The sequence below is a fragment of the Ranitomeya imitator genome, chromosome 1 (genome assembly GCF_032444005.1).
Source record: "Ranitomeya imitator isolate aRanImi1 chromosome 1, aRanImi1.pri, whole genome shotgun sequence".
NCBI lineage: Eukaryota > Metazoa > Chordata > Amphibia > Anura > Dendrobatidae > Ranitomeya > Ranitomeya imitator.
The window spans coordinates 722,893,352-722,906,229 of NC_091282.1; the positions used below are offsets into that span (position 1 = coordinate 722,893,352).

General features: G+C 45.5%; 1 protein-coding gene across 1 annotated transcript in view; it reads right to left on the reverse strand.

The window, feature by feature from the left end:
• The window catches only part of STXBP6 (syntaxin binding protein 6), a 141,297-nt gene that overhangs the window by 110,516 nt on the left and 17,903 nt on the right, over window positions 1-12,878 (reverse strand). The window lies entirely within an intron of this gene.

Below are 12,878 nucleotides of genomic sequence, written 5' to 3' on the forward strand. Positions count from 1 at the left end.
ACGCTAAAATAATCGTTTTCATAATTTGTCCCTGATACCTCGAATTTGTCCTGGGGGCATGTATTTTCCCCTGGACACAAACGCCTCCCAGCCGTCACTCAACACTCTGTGCTCCGGGCTCCGCCTCCTCTGCCTTCATTAACGTCCCACTGGGGCTTCCGGATTTACCGCCTTGTCAGTGACCACCACGGTGCGTCCCTCGCTTCCCAGACGACCTTCCGTGGTTGGAGCAGCAGCTGCAACAGCAACCACTTTGAGGAAGTCAACACGCAGCAGATGCCCGTGTGTTCTGCTGCGGCCCCGACACCTGCGCTGTAAGTTTTTTTCGGGCATGCGCAGTTTGCGCTGCCCTTCGAACTTAACAGGGCGTTTTATACCGTTCCGCGTTTGGTAAAATGGATAAAGCAGTTTTATTCTTCGGGTCAGTACAATTACAGCGATACCTCATTTATTTTTTTTATGTTTTGGCGCTTTTCTACGATAAGAACTATTTTATAGAAAAAAATAATTATTTCTGCATCGCTTTATTCTGAGGACTATAACTTTAATTTTTTCGCTGATAATGCTGTATGGCGGCTCGTTTTTTTTGCGGGACAAGATGACGTTTTCAGCGGTACCATGGTTATTTATATCTGTCTTTTTGATCGCGTGTTATTCCACTTTTTGTTCGGCGGTATGATAATAAAGCGTTGTTTTTTGCCTTTTTTTTTACGGTGTTCACTGAAGGGGCTAACTAGTGGGACAGTTTTATAGGTCGGGTCGTTACGGACGCGGTGATACTAAATATGTGTACTTTTAATTGTTTTTATTATTTAGATAAAGGAAAGTATTTATTGGAACAATATTTTTTTTTTTAATAAATTTATTTAGGATTTTTTTTTTTACATTTTTTTTACTTTGCCCCAGGGGGGGACATCACAGTAAAGCGACAGATCGCTAATCTGACACTTTGCTGCGCACTGTGTCAGATCAGCGATCTAACGTGCACAGCTCCAGGCTTACAGGTGCCTGCTCTGAGCAGGCGCTTGTAAGCCACCTCCCTGCAGAACCCGGATGCAGCCCCGCGGCCATTTTGGATCCATGCCTACTGCAGGGAGGAAGGTAGGAGACCATCGGAGCAACGCGATCACATCGCGTTGCTCCGAGGGTCTCAGGGAAGCCCGCAGGGAGCCCCCTCCCTGCGCGATGCTTCCCTATACCGCCGGAACACTGCGATCATGTTTGATCGCAGTGTGCCGGGTGTTAATGTGCCAGAGGTGGTCCGTGACCGCTCCTGACACATAGTGCCAGATGTCAGCTGCGATAGTCAGCTGACACCCGGCCGCGATCGGCCCCCCGTAAGCGCGGCTGATCGCGCTGGACGTACTATTCCGTCCTTGGGAACTAAGGCCCACCCCACATGGACGGAATAGTACGTCCAATGGCAGAAAGGGGTTAAAAGGTCCTTCACAGAACATATCATGTTCTGACAAAACTTCATACCATTTACCCACAGGAGGTGGGTACAGGTTACAGGTTGTAACTCCACAGGAGAGCTGAAACATTTCTGGTGGAAATGTCCAGTAGCATCAGATCGATGGCAAGAGGTGAAACTTATGGTAGAACGAATGTTTGGCAGGGCAATCCAACTTGACCCTTCTGTTTTTTTACTGGGGGCAAAATATCCGGGTTTCTCCAACGGTCTACATAGATTAGTGAGTCTATTATGTATGGCTGTTAAAATCCACATAGCAGCGAAGTGGAGATCCCCTTCACTTTCAATACCTTTAGTTAGAGAAAGGATGGATGCAATTTTACTTTATAAGCGTATTCAAGCTGCTAGGATGACACATGGGACACTTTTTTTCAGATGTGGAATCCTTGGCTAGATTTGGATCCTAATGTTCAACTGAATCAGGCCCTTACTCTCTCTCCCTGATAAATTTGGACATTGGGATTCTCGGGGAGGGGGTGGTCTGTGCGGTGGGGACAGTTGGATCTCGTGCTTCTAACAGAGCAGACCGGTTTCTGGACTAAGAATAATCCCCATTTCTCTTAATATCTTCTAAGATTATACCTCATGTATGGTTTTGTACAAATGATTTATATTATCAATGCTGCGGTCGTGGATGATTAGCTATATTAATGTTAAATGTATTGTATACTGTGGAATTCCTATTTGTTTCCCTTCTGTGTTATTGATCCCTTGTATTTGTCTCGTCTCCCCATGTGTAGGTATGGTATTGTGTATTCTTTGTTTATTACTATAGAACATTTTATCTTCCCGGAGATAATTTCTGAACAGTTATATATTGTTTAACACCAAGTATTTTAATAAAACTTATTGAAACTAATTTCTGGAGTTGAATGTTGGTGCGGATTTTGTCACCTCCACGGATTTTCTGAAAACAGTAAAACAAATTGCCAAAATCAAATTAACAAATTATTTTCTTTTAAAGGGGTGGTCCACTACTCAGACCAGACAACCCCCTTCTCAATCCCTGTGTTTTCCCCCACTAAAATTATAACTCCTATACTCTCCTCCGATGCGGCTCCAGCGGTATCAGCACCGCCTCTCCTGGGGCTAAGAATGTCACACGATTGCTGCAGTTAGAACATCCAGAGGAAATGTGGCTGTTGACTTCCTCCAGATGTGCCACTTGTTTGAAGGAGAAAATTACGCCAGCTCTGACTGGCCAAACGGATCATATGGCACAACAACGTCACGCAAGCCGCAGGGAGAACCAGTGCCGACACTGCTGGAATGGCACCTGAACCGGAGGGAAGTATAGATATTATTTTACTGGGGAAATATAGGAATATTGAGAAGGTGGTATCCGAGTAGTAGACAACCCTTTTAAGTTAAAAGAGGACAAGTCCACTAAGCTTAACCTATGATCCAGTGGAGCTAGAAGATTTTAGTTAGATTGAAGGGAATCTGTAATAAATAATTTAGGGGGAAAAAATGATGCTATGTGTATGTAGCTCTTTCAAGAACAAGTCCAGCAATATCTTTACATGGCCGGTCCGTTACTCCATTTCTAAAAAATATGGGGTTGAATTAACAAGTAAATGAGGATGAAGAACTATTTGTAGATCTGAAGCCTCTGTCACTTCAGCTCCATTCCCCACCCTCCTGCTTGACCGATGTATCTTTTACCTGAAGTCGTGGAGCATAGAAGCCATCAGACAAGCAGGATGCGGTGCTGGACAAGGAATAGAGCTGGAGTGACAGAAGCTTTTATCTTTCATAATCCTTCAGCCTTATTTGCACATCAATTCAATACTGATTTCTCAGTAATGGAGGAACAGACTGATCTCGTGAAGGTATTACAGGACTTGTCTTTTAACCCCTTTACCCACAAGGGTGGTTTGCACGTTATGGACCGGGCCAATTTTTACAATTCTGACCACTGTCCCTTTATGAGGTTATAACTCTAGAACGCTTCAACGGATCCCGGTGATTCTGACATTGTTTTCTCGAGACATATTGTACTTCATGATAGTGGTAAAATTTCTTTGATATTACCTGCGTTTATTTGTGAAAAAAATGGAAATTTGGCAAAATTTTGAAAATTTCGCAATTTTCCAACTTTGAATTTTTATGCAATTAAATCAGAGATATGTCACACAAAATACTTAATAAGTAACATTTCCCACATGTCTACTTTACATCAGCACAATTTTGGAAACAAATTTCTTTTTTTGTTAGGGAGTTATAAGGGTTAAAAGTTGAGCAGCAATTTCTCATTTTTACAACCCCCTATTTTTTTTTTCTTAGGGACCACGTCACATTTGAAGTCATTTTGAGGGGTCTATATGATAGAAAATACCCAAGTGTGACACCATTCTAAAAACTGCACCCCTCAAGGTACTCAAAACCACATTCAAGAAGTTTATTAACCCTTCAGGTGTTTCACAGGAATTTTTGGAATGTTTAAATAAAAATGAACATTTAACTTTTCACAAAAAATTTACTTCAGCTCCAATTTGTTTTATTTTACCAAGGGTAACAGGAGAAGGTGGACCCCAAACGTTGTTCTACAATTTGTCCTGAGTATGCCGATACCCGACATGTGGGGGTAAACCACTGTTTGGGCGCATGACAGAGCTCGGAAGCGAAGGAGCGCCATTTGACTTTTCAATGCAAAATTGACTGGAATTGAGATGGGACGTCATGTTGCGTTTGGAGAGCCACTGATGTGCCTAAACATTGAAACCCCCCACAAGTGACACCATTTTGGAAAGTAGACCCCCTAAGGAACTTATCTAGATGTGTGGTGAGCACTTTGACCCATTAAGTGCTTCACAAAAGTTTATAATGCAGAACCGTAAAAATAAAAAATAGTTTTTTTCACAAACATTATCTTTTCGCCCCCAATTTTTTATTTTCCCAAGTGTAAGAGAAGAAATTGGACCCCAAACGTTGCTGTACATTTTGTCCTGAGTATGCTGACACCCCATATGTGGGAGTAAACCACTGTTTGGGCGCATGGAAGAGCTCGGAAGGGAAGGAGCGCCGTTTGACTTTTCAATGCAAAATTGATACAGGAAAGAAATATAATCTTGGTACCGTGTTAGCCAGTAGATAGAAAAATATTTAGAATTGAGTCCTCAGTGGTTGATACCTTTTAATGGCTAACTGAAAAGATGGTAACAAATTGCAAGCTTTCGAGACTACATACGTCTCTTCATCAGGCAAAGACTAAAACAAATTCTGAAGAATCACATATTTGTGCATAAATATGTGATTCTTCAGAATTTGTTTTAGTCTTTGCCTGATGGAGACGTATGTAGTCTCGAAAGCTTGCAATTTGTTACCATCTTTTCAGTTAGCCATTAAAAGGTATCAACCACTGAGGACTCAATTCTAAATATTTTTCAATGCAAAATTGACAGGAATTGAGATGGGACGCCATGTTGCGTTTGGAGAGCCACTGATGTGCCTAAACATTGAAACCCCCACAAGTGACACCATTTTGGAAAGTAGACCCCCTAAGGAACTTATCTAGATGTGTGGTGAGCACTTTGACCCACCAAGGGCTTCACAGAAGTTTATAATGCAGAGCCGTAAAAATAAAACAAAAATGTTTTCCCACAAAAATTATTTTTTAGCCCCCAGTTTTTTTTCCCCAAGGGTAACAGGAGAAATTGGACCACAAAAGTTGTTGTCCAATTTGTCCTGAGTGCGCTGATACCACATATGTGGGGGGGAACCACAGTTTGGGCACATGGGAGGGCTCGGAAGGGAAGGAGCGCCATTTGGAATGCAGACTTAGATGGAATGGTCTGCAGGCGTCACATTGCGTTTGCAGAGCACCATATGTACCTAAACAGTAGAAACCCCCCACAAGTGACCCCATATTGGAAACTAGACCCCCCCCAAGGAACTTATCTAGATGTGTTGTGAGAACTTTGAACCCCCAAGTGTTTCACTACAGTTTATATCGCAGAGCCGTGAAAATAAAAAATCCTTTTTTTCCCCCACAAAAATTATTTTTTTGCCCCCAGTTTTGTATTTTCCCAAGGGTAACAGGAGAAATTAGACCCCAAAAGTTGTTGTCCAATGTGTCCTGAGTACGCTGATACCCCATATGTTGGGGTAAACCCCTGTTTGGGCACACGGGAGAGCTCGGAAGGGAAGGAGCACTGTTTTACTTTTTCAACGCAGAATTGGCTGGAATTGAGATCGGACGCCATGTCGCGTTTGGAGAGCCCCTGATATGCCTAAACAGTGGAAACCCCCCAATTATAACTGAAACCCTAATCCAAACACACCCCTAACCCTAATCCCAACCGTAAATGTAATCCAAACCCTAACCCTAACTTTAGCCCCAACCCTAACTGTAGCCTTAACCCTAGCCCCAACCCTAACCCCAACCCTAACCCCAACCCTAGCGGGAGAATGGAAATAAATACATTTTTTACATTTTTTAATTTTTCCCTAACTAAGAGGGTGATGAAGGGGGGTTTGATTTACTTTTATAGCGGGCTTTTTAGCGGATTTTCATGATTGGCAGCCGTCACACACTAAAAGACGCTTTTTATTGCAAATAATATTTTTTGCGTTATCACATTTTGAGAGCTATAATTTTTCCATATTTTGGTCCACAAAGTCATTTTAGGTCTTGTTTTTTGCGGGACGAGTTGAAGTTTTTATTGGTAACATTTTCGGGCACGTGACATTTTTTGATCGCTTTTTATTCCGATTTTTGTGAGGTAGAATGACCAAAAACCAGCTATTCATGAATTTCTTTTGGGGGATGCGTTTATACCGTTCCGCGTTTGATACAATTGATGAAGCAGTTTTATTCTTCGGGTCAGTACGATTACAGCGATACCTCATTTATATCATTTTTTTGTGTTTTGGCGCTTTTATACGATAAAAACTATTTTATAGAAAAAATAATTATTTTTGCATCGCTTTATTCTGAGAACTATAACTTTTTTATTTTTTTGCTGATGATGCTGTATGGCGGCTCGTTTTTTTGCGGGACAGGATGACGCTTTCAACAGTACCATGGTTATTTATATATGTCTTTTTGATCGCGCGTTATTCCACTTTTTGTTCGGTGGTATGATAAAGCGTTGTTTTTTGCCTCTTTTTCTTACGGTGTTTACTGAAGTGGTAAACTAGTGATGTAGTTTTATAGGTGGGGTCGTTATGGACGCGGCGATACTAAATATGTGTACTTTTATTGTTTGTTTTTTTATTTAGATAAAGAAATGAATTTATGGGAATAATATGTATATTTTTTTTTCATTATTTAGGAATTTTTTTCTTTTATTTTTTTTTACACGTGTGGAAATTTTTTTTAAATTTTTTTTTACTTTGTCCCAGGGGGGGACATCACAGATCGGTGATCTGACAGTGTGCACAGCACTCTGTCAGATCACCGATCTGACTTGCAGCACTGCAGGCTTCACAGTGCCTGCTCTGAGCAGGCTCTGTGAAGCCACCTCCCTCCCTGCAGGACCCGGATGCCGCGGCCATCTTGGATCCGGGCCTGGAGCAGGGAGGGAGGTGAGCAGACCCTCGAAGCAACGCGATCACATCGCGTTGCTGCGGGGGTCTCATTGAAGCCCGCAGGGAGCCCCCTCCCTGCGCGATGCTTCCCTGTACCGCCGGCACACCGCGATCATCGTGTGCCGGGGGTTAGTGTGCCGGGGGCGGTCCGTGACCGCTCCTGGCACATAGTGCTAGATGTCAGCTGCGATAGGCAGCTGACACCCGGCCGCGCTCCCCCCGTGAGCGCGGCCGATCGCGCTGGACGTACTATTCCGTCCTTGGGAAGTAGGGCCCACCCCACTTGGACGGGGATAGTATGTCCATTGGCAGAAAGGGGTTAAAGATCTACGTGTGCATATGAAAAGTTTTAAGGGTGAAATCTTGCTGACAGATTCCCTTCAATGCACAGTAAATCCCTTAAAAGTGAACATTGAACGTGATGTCTGATCAGGTTAACTTGAGCTGATTAAATTTACTTACGATTCTCTAGAAAACCATTCAGCATATGGCAATTTGTAGGTCATGGAGTTGACCGTTATTTCATACCAGTCCAGTGGGTGGATTACTTTAGTGATTGCTTACTCAGGAGTGGATTGAAGCCGCCAGTTAATGACACATCATCTAGAATCACTTCTCACAGATAGAACACCGTGTTTGAAGTGACTTTCTGGTTAAGTAAGAAATGTTGTCAATGTTATTTCCTCTAGGGTTTCAACACTGAGCTTGACAGACTTGGGATTTTCTTATTTCAAGCCTCAATGTGTCCGAAACAGAGACGCGCTAACAGCAGGACCAGGTATTCATAGCCTTTAACGATCATCACAACTAGAAATAATTACTATTACTTTTAATTAAAAGATTAGGAAAGGGACTCATTGATGTGGAATTCATAACAGAGACGCACGTGGCCATAACAGCGACTAATCACATCATTAATCTTCCTGTTTACACTGCATCATCCTTGAAAACTTCAGTCGCTGTCGTTTTATCACTTGAATGCCGTTGTCAATCTCTGACAGAGGCATTTAAATGACGCTTGTGCCGATGCACACGGTAGCTGGCCACTAACGACCCAATTAAGTGGAACCATTTGGTTGTTATGGCTGCCGGAAACCTGCTGTTGGCCCCTCGACATCGCCATTTTGACCCTCTTATAATGCTCAGCCGTTGGGTGGACATCATAACAGAACATCTCTTTACTATATACTGAAACATTGTGGTGTTAAAGTATATTCAAGGGCCCCAAAAGGGACTACAAAATAAAGTAAAACTGGGCAAAAAAAACACTTTATTTTATTTTTTTTTTTTTAAAGTGTTTTTTTTCCCCAGTTTTACTTTATTTTGTAGTCCCTTTTGGGGCCCTTGAACCTGTAATCGTATAAATAAATAAATATATATATATATCTCTATAATATAACGCTGGGAGCGTCACTCTATAATATAACGCTGGGAGCGTCACTCTGTCCGAAGCCTTTATAGACTGCGCAGGCGCAAGCGCCGGCGCAGTCTGGCCCCCACAGAGTGACGCTCCCAGGAGATCGCGGTATGCGTAAACACTGAACGCATACCGCGATCTCCACCGGAGAATCAGGGACCGCCAGGAGGGTAAGTATATTCACCTTTCCCCGTTCCAGCGCTGCGTGCGGCTCCGTCTCCTCTGCTGTGACAGTTCAGAGGGCGCGATGACGTGCTTAATGCGTGCCGGCGCAGCCCTCTGACTTACCAGTCACAGGCAGAGGAGCCGGAGTGTGTCTTCAAGAAAATGGCGCCGGAAAGCGCAGGCGCCGATTCCTGCTGCCGGAATCGGCGCCTGCGCAATCTGCGCTTTCCGGCGCCATTTTCTTGAAGACACACCTGCAGTGGAGCCGGACGATAGGTGAGCATGGTATTTTTTTATTTTTTTTATATGGCAGCAGCATACGGGGGCATACACACTGGAGCGTCTTATGGGAGGCATATCATACAATGGTGGCGCAGGATGGCAGCAGCACATGACAGAACGGGCCCAGGATGGCAGCAGCACATGACAGAACGGTCCCAGGATGGCAGCAGCACAAGACAGAACGGGCGCAGGATGGCAGCAGCACATGACAGAATGGGCACAGGATGGGAGCAGCACATGACAACGGGCACAGGATGGCAGCAGCACATGACAGAACGGGCACAGGATGGCAGCAGCACATGACAGAACGGGCACAGGATGGCAGCAGCACATGACAGAACGGGCACAGGATGGCAGCAGCACATGACAGAACGGGCGCAGGATGGCAGCAGCACATGACAGAACGGGCGCAGGATGGCAGCAGCACATGACAGAACGGGCGCAGGATGGGAGCAGCACATGACAGAACGGGCACAGGATGGGAGCAGCACATGACAGAACGGGGGCGCAGGATGGGAGCAGCACATGACAGAACGGGGGCGCAGGATGGGAGCAGCACATGACAGGATGGGGATGCAGGATGGAGCAGCACATGACAGAATGGGGGCGCAGGATTGGAGCAGCACATGACAGGATGGGGACGCAGGATGGAGACGCAGGATGGAGCAGCACATACCAGGATGGAGACCATATACCAATATAAATGCTCGCCACCCGGGCGTAGAACGGGTTCAATAGATATATATATATATATATATATATATACACATATATATATATACACACATATATACATACACATATATATATATATATATATATATATATATATATATATATATATATATATATATATATATACATACATACATATACATATACATATATATATATATATATATATATATATATATATATATATATATATATATATATATATATATATATATATATATATATATATACACACACACATACATACACACACATACATACACTACAACGCATCGGGTATTCTAGAATATGCATGTCCACGTAGTATATTGCACAGCCCATGTAGTATATTGCCCAGTCTCATTAGTATATTGCCCAGCTACGTAGTATATTGCCCAGTCACGTAGTATATTGCCCAGCCACGTAGTATACAACTCAGAGCCACATAGTATACAACTCAGAGCCACGTAGTATACAGCAGAGCCACATAGTATACAGCACAGAGCCACGTAGTATACAGCACAGAGCCACGTAGTATACAGCACAGAGCCACGTAGTATACAGCAGAACCACGTAGTATATTGCCCAGTCACGTAGTATATTGCCCAGCGACGTATACAGCACAGAGCCACGTAGTATACAGCACAGAGCCACGTAGTATATTGCCCAGTCACGTAGTATATAGCACAGCCTGGGGAGTATATCACACAGCCCACATAGTCTATAACACTGCCTATGTAGTATATAGCAGCCACGCGGTATGTAACACAGCCCACGTAGTATACAGCAGTGTGGGCACCATATCCCTGTTAAAAAAATAAATTAAAATAAAAAGTTATATACTCACCCCCTGGGATCCACCGGAGCTCCGGCGATAGGCGCGCGGCTGCCGCCATCTTCTGTTCCCAGGATGCATTGCGAAATTACCCAGATGACTTAGCGGTCTCGCGAGGCCGCTAAGTCTTCTGGGTAATTTTGCAATGCATCGCCGGGAACGGAAGATGGCGGCCAGCGCGAGCGGCTCAGCGGACAACGGAGGGTGAGTATAGCAGGTTTTTTTGGTTTTTTATTATTTTTAACATTACATTTTTTACTATTGATGCCGCATAGACAGCATCAATAGTAAAAAGTTGGGGACACACAGGGTTAAAAGCGGCGGTAACGGAGCGCGTTACCCACGTCATAACGCGGTCTGTTACCGCCGGCATTAACCCTGTGTTAGCGGTGACCGGAGGGGAGTAAGGAGCGGCCACTTTCTTCCGGACTGTGCCCGTCGCTGATTGGTCGTGGCTGTTTTGCGGCGACCAATCAGCGACTTGGATTTCCATGATAGACAGAGGCCGGGACCAATGAATATCTGTGACAGACCAAAGGACAGACAGTATTTAGCTCTGTTCCGGGACATTAGTGCGCATGCGCAGCGCACTATGTCCCGAAACACAGCTAAATACTTCCGGGACATAGTGCGGCTGCGCATGCGCACTAATACTTTTCGGCTTTGCCCGAAGTTGGGAAAAGTATACTGTGAACTACGGAGGAAAGAGACTCATATTCAAGATACTATTGCGGCCAGCGGGAAAGGAAGGCGTAAATGAAAGGAGAGAAAACACCGCCCATCGGATCGGACAGAGAGAGCCCGCCAATTTCAGGTGACAGAGTCCTTTTAACAATAGGGAAAGAGGGATGGGACACCTCCTGAGCTCCAACCTGAGCCTCTCCCTGCACTCCCCTAAGGCCCCTAAGCGGGACCTTCCACCCGCCGCCTTCACAAACTTTGTCCCTCACGATCACCTCACGCTGCCATGGCTAATGCATGGGCCGGCAAGGGCGCTAGCCTCACCACTGCAGATGATGCAAACACAGGGGATAGTGACAAGAAAGACAGACGAGGTAAAAACACAAATCTTAGCTCCAGGCCCCGCTGCCAAGCTCCACACCGCAGAGGATACGGAAATAGGACCCCAAAATCCACAGAAGAAGCAGATTCAGCGCTGACACTAGAAAGCTGCAACTGCAAGGCTGGTCTACATAGAATAACTATCACTAACAGTCAGCTGATGCGTCAGGTGACCATTTAAAGCAGGGGTGAAGAACCTTTTTCCAGCCAGGGGCCATTTGGAAATTTCTACCATCATTAGGGGGCCACACAAAAATAATCACTTTGAAAATTACCCCGCTATATTTAGCCAAACAATTAATTGCGGTAACTCACCCTTAATGTGACGGCTGGAGCCGCTTCTTTTTGGTGCAGCTGTGATGTTAGCTAATACTGATCATGTTACTTCTCACAGCTGGGAGGGGGGATATACAGCACTGGGGAGGACAGGCATTGCCAGGGAGGCACATAGATCACCTGGGGCACAGATCACCGGAGGAGTGGCACAAAGATAACGAGGGGGGGGGGGGGACATAAAGATCACAGGGGGGTACATTGCTGGGGGGCAAAGAGATCACTAGGGGGTGGCATGAAGATCACGGGGGGACAGATATCACAGGAGGGCACATAGCTGGAGGGTACAGAGATCACGGAGGGGCACATAGCTGGAGGGAACAGGTCACAGGGGGACATAGAGATCCCATGGGAGCACAAATATCACTGGGGCTACATAGCAGGAGGGCACAGGGATCACAGGGGGGCAGAAATCTAGGAGCCACAGAGATCACAGGGGTGCATATAGCTGGGGGGCACAGATCACAGGGGGGCATATAGCTGGTGTGCAGAGATCACAGTGGGCATATAGCTGGGGGGCACAGAGATCACAGGGGGACATATAGCTGGAGGGCAGAGATCAAAGGGGGACAGATCACAGGGGGAACATGACTGGGGGCACAGAAATCACAGGGGGCATATAGCTGAGCGGGCACATAGCTGGGGGCACAGAGATCACATGGGGCAAATAGTTGGGAGGCACAGAGATCACAGGGGGGCATATAGTTGGGGGCACAGATTATATTGGGGCACATAGATGAGGGGCAGAGATCACCAGCCAAAAGTCACAGAAATCACCAGCACACAGGTACAGCGTTGCCGGCACAGAGATCGCTCTGGACTCTCTGGCAGCGGCTCCTCGTCCGGGACAGGAGAGCATTGCACGCTAACCCCGCCCACCCCGACAATGTCATGATTCATGTGCAGGCAGCGTTCTGTAATGAACACTGCGTGCATTTGGGGGTTAAAGGGCTGGCAGCTGGCAGGATACGGCTGCCGCCTGAGAATTGCGGACTCTGGGGACCTGCCCCTGGGCAGCATGAAAAGTCACCGCAGGCCGCATGTGGCCTGCGGGCCGGAGGTTC